At 35.4% G+C, this 25,673-nt stretch overlaps 1 protein-coding gene and 2 pseudogenes across 8 annotated transcripts in view; 2 read left to right on the top strand and 1 right to left on the bottom strand.

Annotated features, from left to right (window-relative positions):
- Positions 1–25,673, top strand: part of TBL1XR1 (TBL1X receptor 1) — a 141,242-nt gene that overhangs the window by 52,730 nt on the left and 62,839 nt on the right. For 6 of the 8 annotated variants that reach the window (XM_016157534.2, XM_036219638.1, XM_016157455.2 and 3 more), the window contains exon 2: positions 19,407–19,481. The exons of 1 other annotated variant lie outside the window; for it this stretch is intronic. The gene's annotated coding sequence lies outside the window, so the exon portion shown is untranslated. Of the gene's footprint in view, positions 1–17,299; positions 19,482–25,673 lie in introns of those variants that run through there. One more of the 8 variants, XM_016157615.2, reaches the window with a different exon arrangement.
- LOC118602593 lies at positions 8,162–8,280 on the bottom strand (annotated as a pseudogene).
- On the top strand, positions 16,440–16,558 carry LOC118602153 (annotated as a pseudogene).

Here is a 25,673-nt window from a genome sequence, read left to right as displayed (position 1 = left end):
TATAAGTAAAATCAGTGGAAGTCCTGATTAATATGTATCCAGCCATTCATTGGAGATAGAGATTGACCATATTTGACCACAAGTAGTTGAAACAGGTTCCAGAAACAAGCTTAATCGGGGAGGGGTATTCTTGATCCATAGACGGATGGCTATGGTTTCTTACTTTGAAAATCTGACTGACCAGGTTTTTCTGAGTGAATTAATGCTTTCAATAAATCCCATTGTCTGGAGTTGCTTTCAGGTGTTTGCAATCAGTGAATCTGGTTACAGTGCCAAAATGTAAGTATCTCTTGTCAGTTTTACAATAGTTAGGCTGAAAAACTGAGAGGAGAAGGTCCTCATATATTACAATGTATTTTGTTTGTCTTCCCTCACTAGAATTAAACTTCAAGGAGTTTTCTTTACTGCTCCTTAGCATCTGAAATAATGCCTGGCATATATAGGAGACACTCTGGACATAGTAGTAAAATGAATTAAGAACTATCGTGTTTCACCATATAATCCACAATTAAACCTAATAAATGAATTCACAGATTCTTTTAACGTTTTTCTAAAATTTTACTCCCCTTCTCCTTCCTCCTTTGTTTATGGGCTCTGCTTTGATCATTGGCATCATTGGTGAGTATGACAAGTCATATTTAATGTTGTCTAGGAATCAAGTCATGACTTTGGATAAAACTGTGATGGCCAGTTTTTTGCCTTAATTGGAAAGGATACTCCATACTGAAAACATTTCTACCTAAAACATACATTAAGTCTTGTTAAATTACCAAATATACCCAGCGAGATGAGTGTATGTAAAAAGATGTGTCATTAAGGTTTGTTATCTGCTTAAAGGAAATTTAGTTCCTGGCCCTGGGTGACCTGGAAATCAGAAATTTCAGTACTTTTTTTAAAAAAAATTTTTTAAGTTTACATTTTTAATAGTAGTTGGTACATATTCACACAAGCTCATACACTTGTTTGTCTTTTTAAAATATCTAATATGTTTTAAAGAGACAAGGGGATAGTTGTAAGATTCTCAAAAAAGTTAACAGCATTTATTAATAATTAATAATATTGAGGTAAAGTTTTTTTTTTTTTTTTTTTAGATTAAAACATACAATTATTGCAGTAGCTAAATGAACAGTAAGAAGTTAGATCAAAAAAATTTTTTATGGTGACATTGGTTAATGAAATCCAGTAAGTTTAATGAGTACTATTTAACGGTAAGGCATATATATTACATACATACACATACACACACACACACACACACATAGCATCATGTGTTCACGTCCTGTAGTTAGATTCATTTGTAACCACATATTTGATCCCTTACTTTCTTAAAAAAAAAAAATACTATGAAAATAACAAATGTATATAATAGAGGGGGAAAGGCTTCTTTACTAATACTAACCTTAGGAAACAACAATGTTAAGACCTTGTTCTTTGGTTCTTTTGGTGGTTACCATTATATGTTTATTATTGTCTTGATTTGTTATCTTAGACACAATTTAATGTCCTTCTTTACTTTTAAATAAAATATCCATGATAATGTCTTAGTGAAATAATGTGCTTTGAATAATGCTTTGGGAGAGAAAATTGTTGTAGACTGACATAAAGAAAACATGATGCAATAAGGTGTATTGGACAGGAGAAATATTAGTAACTTGCAGAAAACATTCTGGTGTTTTCCTTTACTCCCACATAGAATACTTCTGATGCTTCTGATCATCAAATGTGTCAGAGTTTTTTCCACACCAGTTAATTCTCTGCAATCCCAGTTGGGTGTCCTGCAAGTCAGTTCAGCTCTACCACTCTCTACCTTGAGGTAGCATCAGATCTTCCAAGTAAAGGGATCGGTTCCACAAAATCGCCCTCACTTCATACACCTGTTGCAAGTCCTAGGCTGTCACTACTGACTGGCCCACTATAAATCATGGTTTTCCACAGCACCTTCCTTGTGTTTGATATTTGCTAGAATGGCTCACAGAACTTAGGGAACCACATAACAAAACAGTTTATTATAAAACAATGTGACAGAGGTACAGATGAACATCCAGATGGAAGAGAGATGTAGGGCAAAAAGGGGGGGAAGGAAGAGGTGCAGAGCTTTAATGTCGGACATAGGTACATGACCCAGTACCTCCATGTATTCAGTGATTCAGAAGCTCTCTGAATCCCATAGTTTTGAGGTTTTCTTTGGAGGTTTCATCGTCTAGGCAGGTCAGTTCTTAACTCAGTCATCATTCCCTGTTCCCTTCGCAGGAGATTGAGGTTGAGGTGGAGTGGAACCTTCTAAGCTTCTAATCATGGCTTGCTCTTAGGTAACTAGCCCCCACCCTGAAGTTATCCACAAAAGACACTCCTATCACCCAGGTAATTCCAAGGAATTTAGGAGCTCTGTCAGAAGCCAGGGTCAAAAACCAAATATTGAAACAAAAGATGTTTCTAGTGCTCATATCGTTAACCTATTACAAGGGTTTTAGGAGTTCTGTGCCTGGACTAGGGGTGGCGGTGGGCGTGTGGGCGTGTATGTGTGTTCGTATGTTTAATTTTCATAGCAACAAATGGATCAAATTAGCCAGTGGGTCATTCTAGATACACTTTGAATGAAAGTCCGGTATTTCTCCATGTCCTCCTTGTAGACTTAACCTTAGTCTAGGAATACATATCTTGAGTTGGACTTCAAGGAGATCCAGGCTCTGCCAAGTCATTCTCCATTCAGAGAATTTCTTGGTGGCTTGGAGCTTGAAGCAGTCCTAGAAGTTTATTTTTGCATGTGTAGTATGATTATAGCTAGACCATTCTTTCCTCCTTACAAGTTAAAGTTAATGGTTCTTAAATAGGCTGTGACCGACCGACTGACTGACTGACTGACTGACTGAATGAATGAATGAATGAAAGTGCAGGAACTTCTGAGATTTTGAAGAGATTAAGTGATTTTGAAAGAACAGACCCATTTCCATATTGGCCTGGAATGGAACCAGTTTTCCTAGATGTGACTTAACAGTAGTCATGGTTTGAACCTTCTGCAGTTATGTCCTGAATTTCTGGCCAAGAATAGTGGATAAAATAAATATGGAAAAGGAAAAAAATCAATTTATGTATTGAGAGATGTATATCCACTGCACTAGACTTCTGGTTTCTAACTGCTCACTACCTTTCACAGTATTAAAAATAGCAAACTGATGGGTGGTTCAGTAGTTCTTGGTTGATAGTCACCTCATGGTGAACCCATTCTGCTCTTCGCTATTGCTTCTCTGCCCTTTGAATGACATTGCTGGTTTTACTTTATATTTCTTCCAATCAATGACATGGAAATAAAGTGGAATTTATTAAAGCTACAAGTGGGATTTTTTGACTTCTTTCAAATTAGAAAAGTAGTCATTGTACCAGTGGCATTCAAAGTTAGACTGAATCAAACTGTTAACATCTTATCACTACACTAGAAAAGGTTTATATTAATAGAATTTATAGAGCACATTAAGTTGTCCAAGGGAGCAAACATCAGGGAGAAAGGAGAGCTTACACTGCCTATAAGGAAATTCCAGGAGTGGGAAACTGCGAGTTATTTCCCATTAATGATTAAAAATTATTTTGATGTTATATGTAAAAGGAAAGTAATTTAAGACCACACAGATAATTCAGTAATCTACATGATATTCAAAACCAAATTAAAGGTACTGTTTTTAAACACTGTATAATTATGGAGAAGGCTTAATGGAACCCTTATTTAATTTACACAGAATTTGTTGTCATTTAAAGTTCTCTTCCCAGGAATTCAGTGTTGCTGTTGTAGGCGGCAGTTTTGTTGCTTCTCAGCTACTCTTTGGAAGCCAGGGAACAGGAATAGTAATATTGGACTGATACTTCTTTAAAACATGGACATTTTATTAATCCAATACCCACTGTAGATGTTGGTTGTAATGTTAATTTAAAATGTGTATTCTAAGAGATTGAGAATCTTGAGCCAATCTTGTTTCCCTCACTAGTAATCCTTCCCCCCCTTGTATTTTACATCAATATTAATCCAGAAACGATACCTTATTTTGAATGCTAATAGTCTATTTAAAAACAAAGTCACACTTTTATTTTTATAAAATATATATAATATTCATGAAAACACAAAGTAAAACATACTAGACATTTAGATTGCGTTGATTATTTCAGCGAATCTGGTTCTGTTAAAAGACAGCTCAATGTGTGTCCCATCACACACGAAATCTAGTAAAATAACAAAGGCTATCATTAATTGCTTTTTTTATATCTCAGATGCTATTGAATGCTTAATAGGTATTGTCTTACTTAGTTCTCATAATGACACATCTATCTGTCGGTAGATAGAGTAACTAGCCAAATGTCTGATGCTCAGTAAGTGGTAGATCACAGTATTCTTGTAGTTCTAGTTCTGTGTGTCGTTTTTGGTAAAGAATGCATGAAGCTGTGAATGGAAGGCAATGTAAATATTAATAAGTGAATGCCCTAACATAATTGAAAAAATTGTAAAGAACTAGATATTTGTTTCTGGCAGTTTTATTTTGCATGGTTTATAAATGAAATGGCCTGACATAGGATTATTAAATGATCGTGGGAAAGGAGTAGGGAATTTGGTGCAGTTAGAGGAGAACAAGGTTATAAAATATTCAGATCATTAGAGGAGAAAGCAAGAAATAAGTGATAGGAAGTATGAGATGGGAATTTAATTTCATAGTAGCCACCAGTAAACCTAGAAAATTTGAAAAACCATAGACAGCTTCATGATAGTAAATGTGTATGGGGCATTCATATCTTTTCAGATTTTATTTCCTCTAGTGTTAGAATGCCAGTAGAGCAAATCTATCTATTATTCCAAGATCTTGAGGTCAAAAACTGATGATGAAAGGAGTCCTTTCCTATTATAAGCTCTCTGATTTCTTGGAGTAGTCTGTCTAGCTTTTGTCTATGAAACAGTGAAGGAAAAATAGCAAAAATAAAAAATCTCTTAAGCTTTTCTCAGTGAACTACAGGCTGTCCTCACTTTTTATGCAATTCTCCTTTGCCTTGCCAATTCCTCTACTCTGGCCTAAAGGAATCAATGGGGTCAAAATCAAGCCACGTCCTCTAAAAAGCAAAACTAAGGACAGCAACACTAAGGACATGCCTTTTAACAGCAACTGTTATGTTTTTAAATTTGCGCCTGCATTTGTAACTGTACTGCATTAAAATGCTTTAAAAATATTTTACCAAGGTGTAATATGTATGATAATGTGTTTGTGTCATACAGTATTTTGGAAGTAGGTATGGTTGTTAAATAATTGGTCATGCTTCTTATTCTTTACCTTTTTAACAAAAATTATACTTCCTGTATTGTGAATTTCAGATACATTTTGTATCAGATATAGGTTGCATTTGTTTTTCTTCTTCCTGAAATTGACTTTGTGAAGGAAGGAAAACCAACCCAATAATTTTACTGTGATTGATTTTTTTTATGGTACCTATGTGGATAAGGTATTCATTGTAACCATTAGTCTTTTTGTAAGAGGGATACATTTTACCATTTTTTCCAGGCTTTATTCTAGGCATCTAGTGTTTTAATCTGAATAAGATATCTTTCAAGATATATACCTTCTATCGAAGGGAGACGGGTGTACAAAATGAATATCTGCAATGGTGGTAGACCTTAGGTAGGCTGTAGATTGTCTGAAATTTGGCTGAAGCATACAGCATATCCAGAATCATTAGGATGGGATATGGGGGATTTGGAGGACTGAAAATATACTGTGAGGTAACACTCTAGAGATAGTAATGGTGTTTGGTGATTGATTAGCTGTAGGAGTTGAAAGAGGAGAAAGAGTCACTGTCTGTAGCTTGGTTGACTGGGAGGATGGAGCCATACACAGAGGTAGAGAATATAGGAAGAGAAATAAGTTTGGCATGGGAGATGAATTAAGTTTATACACAGTAAGCTTGAAATGCTTTAGGGACATCTATGAGGATGTGGGGAAGGAGGAAACTTTTCTCTGCCCTCAAGGTTCTTTCAGCTGGTCTAATAATTAAATCTACACGGGACAGATTAACAAGAGAAAATAACCAAATTTCATTACATATGTATGCATGGGAACCCCACATACATGAGAGTCAGAGACCCCACATTACACAAGAGGTTCAAAGACAGAAAGGGAAAATGAGGTATATGTGGGATTCTGCACTAAGGAATGAAGTGGTGAGGTGCTTTACGGCTTGAGAGGGGAGGAAGGCTGTTACAGAATGAAAAGAAGAGCCAGATGTTCAATAATTAATAGTTTATCATGCCATATAGATAGGCCAAAAAAAAAAAAAAAGTTGTTTCTGTTGATAACTATTACTATGAGCAAGAAGACCCCTAATTTAAATTTTGGCCCACATAGGTAGGCCAAAAAAAAAAAAAAGTTGTTTCTGTTGATAACTATTACTATGAGCAAGAAGACCCCTAATTTAAATTTTTTAAGGAAGTGGTAAAAGTTTCTAAGGAGCATTCAGGGTCTAGATTGTCTTCAGCTCAAAATATTCACTTGCTGAAGTGGCACATTTCAGGGAGGCCTACTCTGAACCCCTACACAGAGAATCTTGTCCATTTGGCTTCAAGTAACTGGAAACACTGTTTTAAACAAGTCGAAGAAATTGAGAGGCAAGACATTGTGCCCTTTTTAAAAGTATATTTTCTGCTTTTTAAAAAAATTACATTTTCCTTAGTTTGAGGAATTCCATCAGGCTTATTGCCTCAGTTGAGAAATTGCTACTGATACAGGAGGAAGTGCTGTATCTGTCCTGTTTTCAGGAAAGCAAAAGCTTCCTTAACCTATTGCCATATCTTGACAGCCTCCGTCCCGATTTCTGCTTCAGTCTTGTTATTAGCCAGACTTCCATAGGGGCTACCTGTAGCCATAAGGACGGCTGAGGATTTATTCATCTGGACCTGTTGCTACTTTTAGAGAAATTGAGATTATGTTAGCAAGGATTCTGAAGGCAGTTAATAGTTATTACATAAGTGAATAATTAAGCAGTAACCCAACAAAGAAACCCACGATTGCCTCTTTCAGTTCAAAATTTAAAAAAAAAAAAAAAAGGCTGCATTTTCAGATAAAATCAAGTGCTATTATTAATTTTGGCATGGATGGCTATTAAAAGTAATTTGGGCTTTAGACAACAGATCTGCAGGGGGAGGAGGTTAGTAGTTGATACGGCAGACAGAGGAGACGGAGGGAAGAGTGAGGGATGACTTTCAGGCTTTTGACTTGGATAATGAAATATTAAGCCATGAATAGCACAATATTTGCTACAGAAATGGCTGTAGTGCTTTTGTGCCTTCCAAGACTTTTTGGTAAACTTCCAAAGTAGGAGGGTTATGCATTCTAAAATTCCAGGCTCTGTTATGAATACTGATTACGTAAATTAAATAGATTTAACCTAACTTTCATCTGATGAAAACCCCGATTTCTATATGTATCAGTTTTTAAAACAATCACATCTATGTAGTATTTCAAGAACTAGTTCAAAAGCATTTAGGACCTGGGTAGGTGTGAGTAGCAAAATGTGTTTATTTTTGGTTGGTAGATTTACACTGTTCTCTTTATTGAGTCCATCCTACTTGTGGCGGTAAGAGAATATGGATATAAATCTCTTCCTCCTAAGTCAAGTGATACTTTCATTAAAAATCCTGTCAGGTAAGAATAAGAAAACTTTGAAAACAAAGGTTTTGAGGAGAGATTCAGGAGATCTAGAGGAGGAGAATGGTTAAGAATTTAATCTGGCATCTGATGACCACTTCTCTGCCCTTTATCGGCTTTTGATTTTGGTTTAGGATCTTCTTTTGAGCCTAGGTTAACTTGATTTTGAAAGAGACGATAATAGGTACTGTACAAACTTGTTATGAGATTTAAATGATAGTGCACAAGTGTTGCAAAGTTTAGTAGTCATTTTGTTACTTCTGGTAAGAATATTTAACCTTTGGACCTCAGTTTATGTACTACACTGCTTTTCTTTAAATTTATTTAGCCTTCATATCATGAGAACAGATTTTCTATGCTAATTATATTTTTCAGTTAGTTTGGTTTTATATGTCTGTGTTGCCTTATTTCAGAGAAGTCAGGAGATATTTTCTTCTTTGAGTACCTGGTTTTTTGTGAGCTTAGTTCTTATGCATTTACTTATTTTTTAATACCTACGGCACCTGGTTTTCCTAGGTGGTCTCCCGTCCAAGTACTAACCAGGCCGGACCCTGCTTAACTTCTGAGATCAGACGAGATTGGGCACGTGCAGGGTGGCATGGCCATAGACTAGTTCTTAGTTTTTTAAAAACTTTAAAGTATATCAGAGGTCAACCCACGAAACCCAGTTATTGCTTATAGGAGATGAACTAGTTCTATAAAAGCTTAAGTTATAGGCCCAAGACCACTGGCATCCTGAGCAGGGATGAGGATCACCCAGTTGTGTTGTGAGGAAAGGGTTCACCAAACTTGTTCTCCTCGCGTGGAAAGACGTTGATATAATTTGTAGGTATGTTTAACCCAAAACAGAAAGGTGGAGTGTCAGCATGGCAGAGTAGTCTCTAACTTGTGAACTGCATCTGGAGTTAGAGTGAATAGTATAATGCCTTTTTATAACTTAGCATGTCCCTAGATTGGTTGGGTCCCCTAGAAGCTAGGCCTGTGAGACTCTTGTTTGTAATTGATATGGTCCTATGTGGAACTTAGGATTCCTCAGCCAGGGTAGCTTCCACACCCTTGAGTGAGTTCTTGCCTTCTTGTACCTGAGTCGTCACGTGGTGGTAGTAGAAGGGAGATGTGCAAATACAGCTCTTGGATTGCATGTTCTGCCAACTTGTCTGGCCTGATAATATCCTAATAGCCTTTCCTGCCCTATATCCTTCTGAGTAAACAGGTTACAGGTGTGGCCTACTTAGATTTTGTGAATTTCTCCCACTGAGTTCCTCCTACTGATGATTCTGACTCATCAGAGCAGTAGTTCTTTTCATCTGATTGATTAGCCTAGACTTGAGACCGAGAGGCCAGTGCACAGTCCCATAAAACAGATTTTCATCCTCTTTGGTGGGAAAGATATTTTCTGAGTTATTTCCTCTCATGAGGAAGAGGTAAGACTTTGTTGTCACTCCCCTACGTCCACAAATCCCCCCTCCGTCCATCTCATTTAGTGCTCATTGGAATCCAGAATTATATTTTAGGTATAATAGAAGGCACAAGTTAAAAAGATACTCGTATTTTTTTCCAGGAGTTTACACCTGAAGGTATTGAAAAAAGTTCAACTAGTCTTCATAGTTCTAGTTTTGTTTTTCACAAACCAGTCTCACTTGTCTCTTTATTTTTTGCTCTACTAAAAAGTATTGAATACAATAAGAAAAAACAAGACCAAAGTTCTTAAGCTTTTGAAGAAGTATTAGTCTCTATCCATATTTGTGTTTTGTTTCATTTCTGCTAATTAGGTATTTCAAGGTACTGATGGTAGGTAAATTTATGTAATACTAAGTGCGGTGTAAACATTTGCTGGATATTTTAGAAATTGAGTCTCATGTCTAAATTGTAGTAGGACTTAAGTAACCAGACATTTCATTTCAGTGACATATTTCTGTTTTTCAGCAACCTGTGTCTTGACAAAGTTCTAACCTTTTTTTACTTTGATAAGAATGTATGAAAAACACTTTGAATGAACAGGCTCTCGGCAACAATTAGGAAAGTTTCTCTTACTTAGCATATGTTCTCTTGCACATTTGATAACTTTTTTGATGGCCTCCATAATATTACCATGCTAAGTTGTTAAGTAAACTTGCCATTTATAATGGCTAATGTCTGTCCTAAGAATTACAACTTTATAATACACAGGAGATACAAGATACAGGCAAGAGCAGATGTTTCAGAGAAAGAATTGGAGTAGTTGAAACATAAATGACCTATTTTGTGAATGTGGATGTTCTAGGTACATTTTCCAGTGCTAAGCTGTCAACATCACAGTAAGGAGCATCTGCAGACACAATTGCCTGCATATAGAACACAGAATATACAGTAGCTTCCTGATACCTTGCCAGCTCTCAGTTGAAGTACAAACTGGTTCTGACCATTATACATACTTACTGCTACAACCTGAGAGCACCATCTCCCCCCTTCTCCACCGGAACTCCTCCGTCCCCTCACCCTACTCAGGTTTTTTTTCATAGCACCTTCTACATACTACCTAATTCTAAATTCTGCTGAAGTTTAAACTCTGCAAGGGCAAGGGTCTTTATTTACTGCTGTATTTTAGTAAGTTTCGTTTCATTGTGGGTAAAGGGCTAACCTTTAATATTAACAGTGTCTAGTAGCGATGTTAATATTTTCTTTTCTTTTTTTGTTCCGTCCTCTCTTTTCCTCCTTCCTTTCTCCCCACAATTCTGTTGTCTGTTGCAGGATACATTTTATAGTCAGTTCAAAAACAAAAACAAAAACAACCCCTACCATTTAACTTGGCTTAGAGATAAATGATGGCTTTAAATTACATTGGTTCCTGGTCTCCTGAAGGATAATCTGGCTTTTTTCTCTGTTTGCATTTTCTTACTTGAATAACTAATGCCTTGTTCATGGAGAGAGTTCATTTATGGCAGGCAGGTCCTTTGTTATTGATGGAATCTCTGGTTGCTTTAATGTTAGAGAATTGGGAAAAAATAAGAAAATTAACATTTTGTTTTAAATGTAATTTTGTCTATAGATCTATGAATTTGTTTTAAAAACATGACGTACATAATTTACATGTTTCCCAGAATTATCTGTAAATTATATTATGATTTAGGATTGTTAGAAAATGTGAAAACATATTTTGTAATAATACTTTAGTGTACACTATAGACGTGTTTTTTAGTGATGTTGTCATTAACCATGCCAGAAGGCTAACATATAAGCTCATATTCTCTTAATATATGCGTAATAGTACTTCTCACCTTCTGCTTGGTGAACATTGGCTAGAATTGGAAAAATTCATGGCCAGTAATTTTTGTTGCTTTTATTTGCTTTGGTCAAGAGAGTTCATTTCCAGGACCACTGTTATTTCTGTGCCTTCCCTGTTCTCTTTTGTTGTTGTTGTTGTTTTAAATACTTCCCATTGCTATTTTTATAACCTTATGGTAAGTCATAAACAGTTTTTTCTTAGAACCTAAATTTTTTACCTTTCAATACTATACTGTTTTTAACCCTCTTGTGCCCTTTTAGGCTATATAAGCAGTTACAGTTAGCTAGTATTTATTAGTATTCTGTGTGAAAACATTTTTTAGAGATTTAATAGGATTGATGTGCTCTTGTTTTTAAACAGTAGGTTTTTGTTTGTTTGTTTGTTTGTTTTTTACAGTAAGCCGAATGCCTTGTATACCTGTTGTTAAGCTAATATTCACACCATCACTGTGGATATATAATATATAATAGTATATAGTATATAACAGATCCCCAACCCCTGGTCTGACTGGCATGTTAGGAACTAGGCCACACAGCAGGAGGTAAACAGTGGGCAAGCGAGCAAACCAATCCCTGGTGCCAAAAGGGTTGGGGACCTCTACTATAGTATTTATAATAGTCTCATTTTACAGAGGAGAACACTCTGGACTTGCTCGAGGTTTTAAACAAAGAGTAGAATTCCTTTGTTCTTTCCATTTTATTTCCACTGTCTTTTAAGTGTCTGGAGATGGCAGAGAAATTTTGAAATTTTAATACTCTTACTTTTCTGATCAAACTTTATTATATAGTGCCACAAAAGTTAATATGTTTGAATGTCTTATAAAACTTTCTTTCCTTAGAATGGTTATATAATTTTAGTGGCGAATGCTTGAAAAAATTTTTTTTTACTTGGTCTGTTACTTCGATATTTTTTTGTTTTGTTTTGTTTTGTTTTTTAGAGAAAATATCTACCTCCTTTTAACCTAAGAGCTTCATCCTGGATCTGTAGAATTTTGGGTGGTCTTGGGAATTATTTCATGGGAAACAAAGTATCATGTGTTGCCCTTTTGTGGGTGTGTTTGTGAATAAAGTTTAATGGCCAACAGGAATATCCATTCCTTTATGTATTATCTGTGGCTGCTTTGCACTACAGTAGCAGAGTTGAGTAGTTACTCAGACCTGCAAAATCAAAAAATATATACTTTCTGGCCATTTGCCAATCCCTAGACCATTGCATAGCAGTAGCTGAAAAGTAAGATGGAGCAGTTTTGTTCATATTGTCTCAGTCAGTGCTTTATTGTAATTTGGATGGTAAGCAGGAAGAGGAGTAGTGTTTTGTATTGAAGTAAATAATTACTTAAGAAAGGTTGTGTGTTCTTTCTTTTCACGACTCCTCAAACAACAGTAAGGGGGGGTGGGGAGCGGGAGCCTTTACTTCGTATGTTTATATGTCTTCAGTGAATCAGGCAGACAACTCAGCTTTGTATTTTCTGATTTATATATTTTATTTTAAATTTGGTGAAAAAGTTAAATTGAAACCAGTTTGGCAAACCAACATCAGATGAGAAGTGACATCTTTAAGAATTGTGAGGATATATCATTTGTTTTATATACTTAGAATGAATTATGTTAAGACAGGCTAGCCCTGATTTCTTAAGGGAGTAGTATTCTGACAGCCACTTCGATAGAAACATGATAGTTAAGTGAACAGTTTTTTTTTTCTTACTGATGGTAAAGCATTTGTTGGTATTGTCTAGATTATATCAATTTTGAAACTAGAAAGTCAAAGTAACCCGTTTTCAAGTTTTTTTCATGTGAAAATCTGTAAGGAAATACTCTTAGTACAGACGTACAAGAATTACACTTTTGAATCTTTTCATAGTAGATAGAAATATAACATATTAAAATTCTGGACCCAACACCTAATTGAATGTAAATGTATTTTTTTCTTTGTGTCCCAAGTACTTCAGAATGACAATTTCCATTTTACTAATTATCTACTGGCATATCGTTATTAAAAAAAAAAAAGGTAAAAACGGTAAGAAGTTTATCCCTTTCTGTTACAAAGTGAAAGTTGAAGACTTAATTTTTCAAGTATGATTGAAAGGCTCTGCTCCAGTGAGTTTAGGTGTGTTTATTGTCACTCTGGAGTCACACTGGTCAGGGCAACTACCATGTTCAGGCACACCCCAAGTCTGTTATAATTTAAAAGTTTTATCAGTGATTAATCTTTTTTGAGTAGTTACGCTATTAACTAACAAAAGACAAAATAAAACTGGACTCTACAGTCATAGTAGCACACAGCACAGCAGAATATGAATGAGCAGTTTGTGTCCTGCACAGAAGCGCACATCCAAGGGAACAAATGGGTGCTAGCACCCAGGCCATGCTGTTGTCAGCCAGGCTATTTCCCTGGTTTGGGACTGTATCTCAGGGAAGGGCTCCTTATCATTTATATATATATATATATATATAAATTTTTAAATGATTACATTTGCATTCTGTGTCAGGCACTGTTTTGCACTTTATTAATATTAAGTTATTCAACTCTCTTAAGTTTATTTTACAGATGAAAGACCTGAGACACTGAGAGAGGTTACGTTACCTTGTCTTGGCCCCTCTAGTCTACTTTCTCAGGTCTTGGAGTCAAGTCCAAACTCTGTGGCTCACAGTTTAGGCTCTGAATCCCCTGTACTCTAATATGGCTTCTCTCTCTCTTTTTTTTTTAAATTTGTCCTACTGGAGTCCTTGGCACACAGGTGCCATCAGTGCCACCCGTGGCCCTGTCATGATTGCACCCTTCCTTGTATGATGAGTTAGAAAGAATCAGACAGGGCACAAGTACAACTCAGGTATCCCACTATCCTAGTTTTCTTGCTGAGTGGTAGATCTAGGTTTTGTTTGACCATTTCTATTGATTTGTGTAACAGTTCTCCATTATAATGAGCAGAAAAAATGATCTTTCAGTAACTTCTACTTACTACTTACAATTTTGTCACACGTAACTGAGTCACATTTGGTCTTGATGTGTCTTTTTATCTGAATGTTGGTATCAGCAGTGCTCCTTTTGTGTTCTTTTGTTATAGTCGTTCTGTTTTGTGGTCTTTCTGGGTCTCTTTCGGTCTCAGATATCTTCATTATTATTGTCTTTCCTTTTCAAATTCAGTTTTTGGGAGAGGGATTGAGTTTATCTTTTGTTTCTTATTGTTAATCTTAAAATCAAGTTAATAAAACAATTAACTTGATGTCTAGTATGTTTCCCACTCTAGATCTGAGAACCACTCACCCTGCAATGCTAATATTTAAAAGAAGTGATCTCCTTGGGTTTCTTCCTGCCCTTTCCTGCCACATAGTCTTGTTTTCAACCCTTTTTGGAATCACATGGGTGAGCTTTAAAATGTAACCGACTTACAGATTCTACCCTAAATCAATTAAATCTGAGTCTCATTTAGGTTAGAATCTGGAAAATTTCTGTAGGACAAAGTTAATCATATACTCAGCATCTCTGGCAGAGCTCTCATTTCTGCTGGGAATGTATTGTTCAGCAGCATGATTTTTGTGTTATCCTAGCCTAATTAGCTATTCAAATTATTGGTATCTTGAATAAAATATTCAGCTCTGGAGAAGAGTGAGAATCTTAATGAGATCTAGGAATTATGTCAGTTTTTTCTTTTAACTTGTTAAGTGCCCAGGTACTGCCTATGTGATCTTAGGCGAATTTGGAGAAGGCAAAGTTTGATTTTATTGTTCATTTTATTATTTCTTACATCCTTATGCTATTCCTACTGCCTCTTATCACCTTTCTACTTATTTCTTCCCCCTAAACTACTTTAAAAAGTTTAGCTGCTATTAGCATTGTGTTAAGAAGAAAAGTGTCATATCTGTCATATTTCTAAGGCATCATAAATTATAAGCTGCACAATTAATTTAGTAACAGTTTTTTGGAAAGAGAAAAAGAAATTAGTTACAGTTCCACATGTTGATGTGCCACTTTTTTTTTTTTTTAAAGCAACTGATAACTATGTGTGTCTAGCCACACATTTTTATATGACCATTCTAGGATCACAACTAAAGTTTGAGTCTGAGCCTTTTCTTTTGTTCAGTTCTCTATCATTGAAAGTTAGTGAACTGAAAACTTAATAGGTAGATGTTAGTGCCTAAAAAGTAAATTTCGCTTTTAATAACGCTTGAAAATGCCTAAACCAAACTTTAATTTTAAAAACTATGTCTTAGTATAAGAGAGTTTGTGGTTTTTATTGTCTTTAATTGCATTGCTTACTCTCTGACAGGCACATTTGGTGATACTTGATACATTTTTTGTCTTATTCCTGCACAATAATGTTGTTGGCTTTTTTTTTTTATGAACCTAATTCAGAATTCAACCACATATGATGCTACCAATGAAACTAACTCAGATGATAATTTGATGATTAGATATCAATCCATGTTTAAATTGTTTTTTATGTAGCTTTATGGTCTTGAGTATATCTTTTTAGAAAATTGAGATCATAATAATATATGTTTGGATCAGTTTTCCCTCTGTCACTTAACAAAGAGATAGAAAGATCATAGCCAGTGTTGGTGAAGCTATGTTTGATCTTACTACTCTGTCTGAGTCAATCCCAATCTCAGGGTCATTTTCCTTAAGATATCCCTTCGGTTATAGCTCCCTCTTCTCCTTTTCCACTTATCTCATCTTCCGTCTGTCTAGAAAGTTATGTATGTGTGATTTTGTGGGAATTGAGAATAGAGTGAGGAGAGCACAGGATATAATGTTGTAGAGGTGTTGATAAATGCATAGTATAGTATTAGAGATTGCTGTGTTGAAGAATGAAACTGGTATATTAAGTCTTGTGAAATGAATCAGTGGAATTGAGAGGGTTCAGTTGAAACTCTCATTTACAAATATATTTTTTAATTATTCTAGTTGATGGTATTTACTATTTATTGTGCTTTTAATCATGTGCTAAACAGTTTAATTTGGACTTTATCTGTGACTTCTCTTTTGCCCAGAAGTTCATTTAATAAATAATCTTTCTAAATATGTTAATTATGGTAGAATCATTATGTTTTTCTCTTAATTCCTGGAGTGTTTTTCCCCAAATTCTACAAATTTAAATAGTTCATTTGTACCTTCTGTTTTTTTAGAATACTGAGTATGCTTTCTGAAATTTGTTACTGGCCACTAGGTTTTAGATTGGATCGTGTTGCTACATTAAATTATAAGCGAATTTCTGATTTGTTTGTGCCTTTTCTTAGCTTTTCTTAGAGCTGATAACAAATTATTAGGATGGGCCCATGAACCATTAGCTTTTCAAAGAAATCTGCAAATCAAGTAAATTTACTTCTAAAGACTTTAGGGTAGTATTTTTGACGATCAGTCAAAATATATATTGAGCTGTTTTATAGGGTTTTTGCGTCCTAAAAAAATCCTTCCTTGACGTGGTTCCATAGTGTAGTGATTAGCATGTATGCTTTACATGGAGAAGGTCCTGGGTTCGAGCCTCAGTGGAGTCACAGTCCATGGTCTACAGCCATGCCATCCTGAACAAGCCCATTCTCATCTGATCTCGGAAGCTAAGCAGGGCCGGTCCTGTTTGGTACTTGGATAAGAGAACACCTAGGAAGACCAGGTGCTGTAGGCATTTGAAAAACAAGCCCTCCCAATTATGCAGAGGTGGTTGATTTTGGAAGATGTATACCAAGTCAGCAGTGTCTGTTCCTATACTGACAGCACATTCTGATATTGATACATCTTTTTATTTTAGGTAAAATGTTCTGAAATATCAATGCTAAAAGCAAAGGTTTTTTTTGGGAGACAAAACCAAAGCCTACAAACATTTATTTCATTACAAGAAGCAAACGGATTTAGTTTATATAGAAGACAAAAGTAGTTGCTGGTTTTATGTTCATTTTATAGTGTGATTGATCATGTGCCTGTGATTTTTTTTTTTAATTGGCAAAAGATCAACTTTTATTCGTCACTTCCTGGAAGTGGCACTAAAATTAATTTGTATAGCCAGTCTCTCCTAAGCTTTTTTTTTTTTAAATTAAGTTTATTGGGGTAACATTGGTTAATACAGTTATGTAATTTTCAGGTGTACATTATAATTTGACATCTGTATATTCTATTGTGCGTTTACCACCCAAAGTCCAGTTTCCTTCAGCTACCATATGTATTTGATCCCCTTTACCCACTTCACTCTCTCCCTCCTAAGTATTTTTAAAATAAAAATGCCCTGTTGGAGTAGTTCTTCTTAACCAGTTCGATTTATTTGTGCTATAATTCAAGTCTCTACACTGTTTATTTTCCAATATATATATAAATATTCTTATACAGATATTATAACACTTTATGAACATATATATCTTAAGTACTGTATATGTTCAAGGCACTATTCTTTCTTCTCTGGTCGGACAGAAAGATGAACAGGTCAGTCTCCAGTCTCCAGTAGTCTGATCAGGGGAGACATGATGAGAGAATAAAGCACTACAAAGTCGTGGTGTGGAGTGCTCTATTACTTTATGTTCATTTTAGATTTAGAAAATTAGTGTTATTTATATTTAATGTAGGGGTTCAAATTTATATCCTCATTTAGTGGTGATATCAGAGTCGTATAACATACTGGTTTTCAGAAGAGTGGGGATGCCATTCCCATTCATTCGTTCCATTTCTGGGAATTGCCAAGTGTTTGATTTATTACTGTAAGTTTACTTGTGTTCGGTTATGTAGACTTATGGATTATCTGGTTTGAACTAAAATCTGCAAAGAAAGAAAAACCTAATGTAAAGATTCCTATAAAGAAACTAAATGTAAGAAATGAATAAGAATAGGAAACAAAATGGTATAACTGACAATTAAACTACTAGAGTGAGCTTTTCCCTTGCCATGATTTAATCGTTTTAGAAGATAGCTGAAAAAATTGGACTATCAAGAAAGCTAGTTGACATATAGGCATACATTCACTGTTAAGTACTGATGAGCCGTATTCTAAGAGTAAATTGTGCCTGAGATGTTAGTTAATGATATAAGATCATCATGATCAAGACATTGAAAAGTTAAGAATCTAGAGTGTTTTAAACAGTATTTCAGCACTATAAATAAGTAAATAATTTATCCTCTTTTTACTTTGCTTTTGTGTATTTTACAATGTACAGTAGTAAATAATTCAGCACATGTTAATTATTTGTAACTAGAGAGAATGAATGTATGCCAAAACTTTTTTCTAATAGGGTGCTCTGCCAATATTTGGATAACAAAAAATTTACACTGATAAGGTCACTTAGCTACCTACGGCTATAGCTTACAGCTCAAAAATTCACAAAAATTTCATAGTGAAATAATTGATATTCATAACAAATGACTAAGCTAAACAGAGCCTAGCTGTAATCTGATTTTGGTGTGGACGCCATAATATCTATAGAATATTTTCCCAATAGGTTGTTGAAAAGGTCTACCAACTAGCTCACAAATGCCTTGTACCAAAAAGCTTTGAGGCTTATTCACATTGTCTTGAAACACCACAGGCTGGTGGGATATTGTGTGTCGATGTAACCATCTATAATTTTAGTGTAGTGTGTGACATGTTTAATAAATGTTGTTTTAATTCCTAGCTCTCCTTTTAGCTTATCTACTTGAAAGTTATAGAGTAGCACTAAGGTTACTAGTATGGCCATGGAATTGGCAGTCAGCATAGATGGAAGTTCCAGTCACTGAAAGATAAAACAGGGGAGCAAACTTCAAGGCATTAAATTCTTTCTGCAGTTATTCAGTGCATTTGTGTAGTTATCTTTTTAGTGTTTCCTGACTTAATTTACCTGTTAGGTGTATGAGAGAAAGCTTCTACATCCCTTTCTGTGGCACTGGCTTGTGCTGTTACAGAAAATTGTCCTATACGCTAGCACATGGCGGAACCTGCACTGGTCAGTGTTCCTCCTGAGAGCCACCACTCTGACAGGGTGTGTAGAAAAGGTTCATGGAAAATAATGTGCTGCGACTTAGCAATTGAGAAGACTGGGTAAAGTCTGGAAAATATAAACTCTGAAGGGATAAAAGTGAGTTTGATTGAAATGATTTCAAAAACTATCATGTATTTCTCTTTATTAAACGATATAAAGAATATAATTGTAAAACCGTTCTTCATGGTTCATGATCGTAGATTATTAACATATTATATTGGGTCCTATTACAGTAATATTTGCATAAGTCGATTGAATGTGGGTCAATTTGTGCAAATTGACCTTTTGAGTATCATTTTGTTCATTGTGTAAACCTTTTAGGAATGTTCTAAAGACTCAGTGTCTGTCATGTGTTATGCACTCAAAAGTTTCTGTTTATGATAACAGTTGATTATGGGGAGAAAGGTACTCGCAGGAAGAGACCTTAAAGACAGGAATGAAGAGTATTTCATACATGTAGAATTTGATGTGAGAAATCTTTTAAACTGAATTTATCTTAGGGCACACTGAATATTTTACTTTCCTTTTTCTCAGCATCAGCAACAGCAATTTGTGATTGGTGGTACCGGATATTCAGTTGTACATCCCCACATCAATGCACTGCCAATGGTAAGAATTCCTCCCACTCCAAACATTCCAGTATTTTAATTGCTCTTTTTTTTTTATTTTCTTATTTTTAAGAATCTATTAAGAATTTTAAAAGTTTCTCACAATCTGACAAAATACATATGTGTTCCCAAAGTGAAGAAATGTTTTTTAAAAAAAACATGTTATTTAAGGTACTTCAAATAAGTTTTTACTTTGTATGAAAAAGTAAAAAGGCAGATCCTTATTTTGAAGATTTACGTTATCTTCAGATTTTATAACCTCTTGGTTATGGTTATCAGGATGAAAAGTAGTATTATGTAGTGATGATCCTATATTTTAACAAGTGGACTATACTTTGTGAATAGAATTTTCTTGTTAAACTAAGTTGCAGTGGCAGTAATAGATAGCTCTTACATTTTTGTCCATCTCACTGTAATAGTCTGTTTTTGCATATTACGTTTATCCTAATTTTTATAGTTAATGGGGAGTTAAATGGCTGAAATTGCTAGTGAAAAATTTTCAGGAGAACCATTTTTATCTATTTAAAGCAATAATTTCGAAGGCTTTTTTCCTGTGGAACAGAGATTTGTCAGCTGTATTATACAGCAGAAAGGCCACTGGATCCTGTAGGAGTCGGGGTTTGCCTTCTTTCTTGCGTGTGTCCTGGATGACTTTTGGCAAGTACTCTTGTAAAATTAACTGATAGATTTGGACTACATTTCTAAATTTTATTCTAGCTATAGGCTAAGCGATATCTCATCATTGTAAATTAGAATTCGGAATGATTCTCCCTTAAAAAATGTAATTTCTTTCCTAACTGGTATTGCTGTGTACTTTGGGGATCAGTAAATAGCAGGAGAATTAATTTTTCCTTTTTTTTTTTTTTAGAATTATTTAATATTTTCTCTTTCAAAATATGTTTTATAGTGCATCATCAAGACTTTAAGTTATTTTTACTTAATCAAATTTTTGATTTAAACATTAAGTCAGGGAGCTAAAGAAACTGATTAAAATGTATGGAATTTGTTGGGAAATGCCAGATGCATCAGTCTGAAATAAAAACTAAAAATTAACTACAAGTAGAATAAATGAGTGAGATAAGTTACCTGTGAAAATATTCCTAGGAAATGATTCATTTTAAAGATTAATTTGTCAGTACGTTGATAAGAGAAGGATTTCCTTTGTCTGAACTATCTTTTGCGTTCTTACTGGGGAGGAAAATGACCTCTCCCTCCCACCCTTCCTTCCCCCTCTCCTTTCTCCTCCTCCTCCTCCTCCCCCTCCTCCCCCGCTTTCTCCCTCTTTCCCTTTTGCTTCTCTCCAGTAATGGGGTCTGTTGGTTGGGGGGAAATAAGAATTTTTTTGTTTTTACCTAGCTCGAAGGATTGCGTGATTCTTAATTTCTGAAACACTGGGTTCTTTGGGGTGCTTGGGTGACTCATGAACCATCATCAAATTTGCTTTTTCCTCTGGGACGCTGCACAGTGTCTCATGTAGGAAGCAGCTCCATGGTAAACCATCTTCGGCATTGTGAAGTCTCTGCCCTTGACTCTTTGTTTGAAGTTCACATTCGAAACCTGTTAGTTTTCTAGGTTGTTGGAGTCTTAGCTATTTGTGGCACATCTCCCCTGAGAATTAGTTGCATAGGCTTTGGCCATTTGAGATATAGGTGCTGTGCAACTAGCTGTCTCTTCTAAGTGCCTGTCATCAAGTGAAATGTTTATGTGCCACTCACACAGACTGTTGTTTTGGTTTTTTGGAACAGCTTGTAGATTGTATTTTAAATCAGAGCATCTCAAACACATTTGCCTACCTTGTTGAAAATCCCTGAGGTCATTTTTAAGTCATGATCACAGAAATTTATGTTTACTTATGTTAGTGTTAGTTCTTTATATGTGTGTGTTAGAGATGAAGGATAAGATTACAACAAACTTGCTTACAGTCTGGCCGGGGACATTGAAGCTATTTCTACACATTTGCATGAATAACTTATAAATTTATAGATATTGGTTCAAAATGGTAGTTTTCCTGTGGACCTGAGAAATACGTTAGTGTCCAGGGTTATACCCTTGCTGTGTAGTATTTCACATTTTTTTTTTCACCTGGAAATGCCATAAAGGAATGCTTTGTGAGAACAATTACATCTGCCACCCCCATACCTTGCCCTTAACTTTGTTCTTGATATAATAACTGTGAGGGATTCATAATATTCTTATTTGCCTCACTCTTCACATGACTAGGTACAGGTTATTTGAACTCTAATTGCACCTTAAATCATAATGATTTACAGCTACTTTCCTATATAAATGTTTCATAGCTCCTTTCCGTAATTATCTCATTGTATTAATAGAACCCATTGGCTAACATTGTTTATTATTATCTTAACATTTTACTGTGAAAAATTTCGAGCATACACTAAAATAGAGAAAATAGCACAATGAGCTCTCACCCAGCTGCACGAGTCACCAGTTTTGTTCCATTTAACCACCTTGTTCCCATGTATCCCACACCCCCACACTTGACTATTTTGGAGCCAATACTTATATTAAATGATTTCATTCACAAATATTTTAGTATGTATCTATGGAAGGTATGGACTATTTAAAAACATAGCACAATATCATCATCACACTTTAAGAATTGACAATTTCATTTTTTATTTGAAAAGTAATCTTAATATACTGTTAAAATTATAGTAAACAATATAAAATTTACCGTTTTAACAATTTTAAGTGTACAGTTTGTACACTTACATGTAGTATTAACTATTTTCAAATTATTATACAGCAGATCTCTAGAACTTTTTCATTTTGGAAAACCGAAACTCTATACCCAGTGAACAAAACCTCCCCATTTCTCCCTCTCCCTAGCCTTTAGCAACAGCCATTTTGCTTTTTGTTTCCCTGAGTCTGAATACTCTAAAGTACCTTAGATAAGTGGAATTATATAGTATTTGTCTTTTGTGACTGATTTATTTAGTAAAATGTTCTCTAAGCTCATACATGTTAAAGTTTGTGACTGTATTTCCCTGTTTTTAAAGGCTGAATAGTATTCTGTTGTATACTTGTACCGTATTGTATTTATTCATTGTTGATGGATGCTTGAGTTGCTTCCTCCTTCGACTATAGTGAATAATGCTGTGATGAACATAGTGCACCAATATACATTTGAGATCCTGCTTTCAATTCTTTTGGATGTATACCCAGAAGTGAGATTGCTGGATCATAATTCTGGTTTTAATTTTTTTTTTTTTTAGGCACCTCCACACTGTTTTCCAAAGTGGCTGCATCGTTTTATATTCACAACAATAATGCACAAGGGTTCTGCTTTCTCTACATGCTTGCCGATACTTATTTTCTGCAGATTGTTTTGTTTTTTAAGGTAGTGGCCATCTTAATGGGTGTGAGGTGATGAGATGATGATAATTTCTTAATATCACCACATATCCATTTTGTTTGTTTTCTTTATCTGCTCATGGTGTTTTTACAGGATCACAGCAAAATCCATACTTTACATACAACTTCTGCTTTTACATCCTATTATTTTTTCTCTTTTATTTGTCCTGTAAGGTTTTCTCATACTGTACTTTGTTAATTGCATCCCTGTAGTAAAATATCACGCTTGTATTTTTTGGTAAATCAATGTTGAGATCTAAAGGTGTAATCTAATTCAGGGTTCATTTTGTTCTCCTTTGGGGGATTAGGGTGGCAGAGTATTAGTGCTCAGTCAGTCCATAAAGAAGTGTGTAATATTTGGTTGTCTCTGCTTGTGATACTGAGTAACTATTGCTGATTGTTGCCTAGGTCCGTTATTTCCATGAGTGTGCAGGATGTTGATATCCTAACTGTATCAAGTCTTTATTTATTATCTGTAATATTTCTACAAGGAGAAACTTCCCTCATCAGATATTTGGTTATGCTGTGGCTCAGTTGGCACAGAAAAGGCATACTAAAGACTTAATTCTTTCCTCTATTTACTAATTTTAAAAGTACTGAGCTGTTCCTTAGACTCCTGGAAAAGTAGACCAATGAGGACTTTGAAAAAGTGTCATTGTGAGCCTGTGAATTTAAATATTTGTTATGTTTATTGCAGTGTAGTTTTTATTCTTATATGGATGCTCACATTGTCTTGACCTAAGGAACCTGTTTGAATTTACTTCTGAGTCGTTTTTGACAGTGGCTTTCATAAAAATAAATACTTGATAATGCATTTATTTTGAAACGCTACATAAGCCCTTTACCTTTTTTGTTGTTGGTGACGGGGCTACACACAGTAGAGATGGAAATTTATTTCAAAAACAGACTTTCTCTGATATAAATCCCCATCATGTAACAGGGTAGACCTCTTTACCACCACCACCACCACCACCATACAAAGAGAGCGGTGGGGGGAGGGAGAGAATGGGGGAGGGGAACAAGAGGATGAGAGAGAGCGCGTGCGATTACTCATTGAGATGCCTTGGCCCTTGTTTCCCATTACTTCTCTCTCCCCTCGCCCTTTACCTCCACATCTAGACCTGTGCTGAATAGTGTGGCAGCCATTAATCAGTCATATGTAGCCATTGAGCACTTAAAATAGGAATAGTCATAATTGAGATGTGCTGCAAATATTAAACACATGATGGAATTTGAAGATAATTTTTTTAAAGTTAAATCTTGATGTTAAAATATTGATTACAAGAAATAATACATATGTTGGGTTAAGTAAAATAGTAAAATCAATGCCATCTTTTTAAATTTTTCATGTGGCTACTGGAAAGTTTAAAATTACATACGTGGTTTACATTATGGCTCGTGTTGCATATCTGTTGACAGTATTGTTCTAGACCTTGCTAGTCACAGTTACCTGACCTATAGCTTCTCTCCTTATCTACCAGAAAGAAGTAATTAGCTCAAGGAAAACTTGACTAATGCTAAGAACTGGGGACAGTCAGAGAGTTCCTAAAATTAGATGATGGGACTATATTACAAAGCTAAGTAAGTTGTCATTACCCATTGAGCAGACCCTCATTTTACCCCCCACCCCCAAAAATAAAGTGCTGAGGCTTAGAGAAATGATACTATATCATATGCTTGCTCATGGTAACAGAACAAAAACTTGAATTAGATATCATTTGTTGTCTAGCATTTAAAAAAAATTGTCATACAAATTACAAAGAGTCTTATTATCTTTCAAAGGTTAATCATAGCAGCTTTCACTGGACCTCGGGAGGAGATAGAATAATAAGTAAAGATTAAAGCAACTTGGCTAGAGATTTCTGGGTTTGGGGACTTTGTCAGTTCATATACAGAAGTACAGGATCCCCTTCTCCAGCTTTCATACTCCAGCTCTAGAGAGAGGCCTTTGTTCCTGGTTTAGTTTTGCTCTTTTGATTGAAAGAGCAAAGGGGGACACACACACACACAGTAATAGGTATGCCAATGCCTTTAGCAAGTGTTTTTAGAATAGTGGAGGGATATGAAAAAACATTCTGAGGACACTAGAACAAACAAAAACAAGTATAAAACTGGACTGGAGTGGTTTCTTAAAAGCAGGGAATGGTTTTGGGTAAGTTTCCCACCTTGATGATTTTGCCTGAGGGCAGGCTCTGGAGGTCTGTTTGCCGTCTCATTGGCTAGAGACAGAGTTCAGAACTACCACAGCAGCTGCAGACTAATGGAGTCAGCAGGAAGAAGAGGGAGGAAATCCCAGAGCCACAGAGGTAGGGTACCAAACACTGTGTAAAATTCTGTCAAATATGGGGCCCACCCCTAAAGTGGAAACATTTTAGGTGTCTGTCAACAACAGAATAAACAAACTGTGCTGTATTTGTACAACAGAATACTACTGAGTAATAGAAAGGAATAAACTATTGATGTCTGCAGCAACTTGGATTAATCTCTGAAACATGTCGAGTGAACATAGCCTTACATAAAACAGGACATAATGTATGATTCCATTTATATGATGTTCTAAAAAAAGATTTTATCTGCTCAAAAGATGGGGTGGAGGAGGCAAAACTAATTTATGTTGGGAAAAATAGTGGTTGTCATGGCTTAGAAATGGATGCCTGGGTATTGGGGGCAGGGAATACATGGGAAAGGGCATGCTGAAACTTTCTAGTGATGCTGGTAATACTCTGTATCCTGTTAAGGAATTGGGTTACTTGAGTAAGTACATTTGTCAGACTCATTGAATGGTACACCTAATGTGTATCCATAGTAATTTGTGTCA

Source organism: Rousettus aegyptiacus, unplaced genomic scaffold (genome assembly GCF_014176215.1).
Source record: "Rousettus aegyptiacus isolate mRouAeg1 unplaced genomic scaffold, mRouAeg1.p scaffold_m13_p_4, whole genome shotgun sequence".
In the NCBI taxonomy this organism is placed as follows: Eukaryota; Metazoa; Chordata; class Mammalia; order Chiroptera; family Pteropodidae; genus Rousettus; species Rousettus aegyptiacus.
This window is presented reverse-complemented; position numbering and strand designations above follow the sequence as displayed.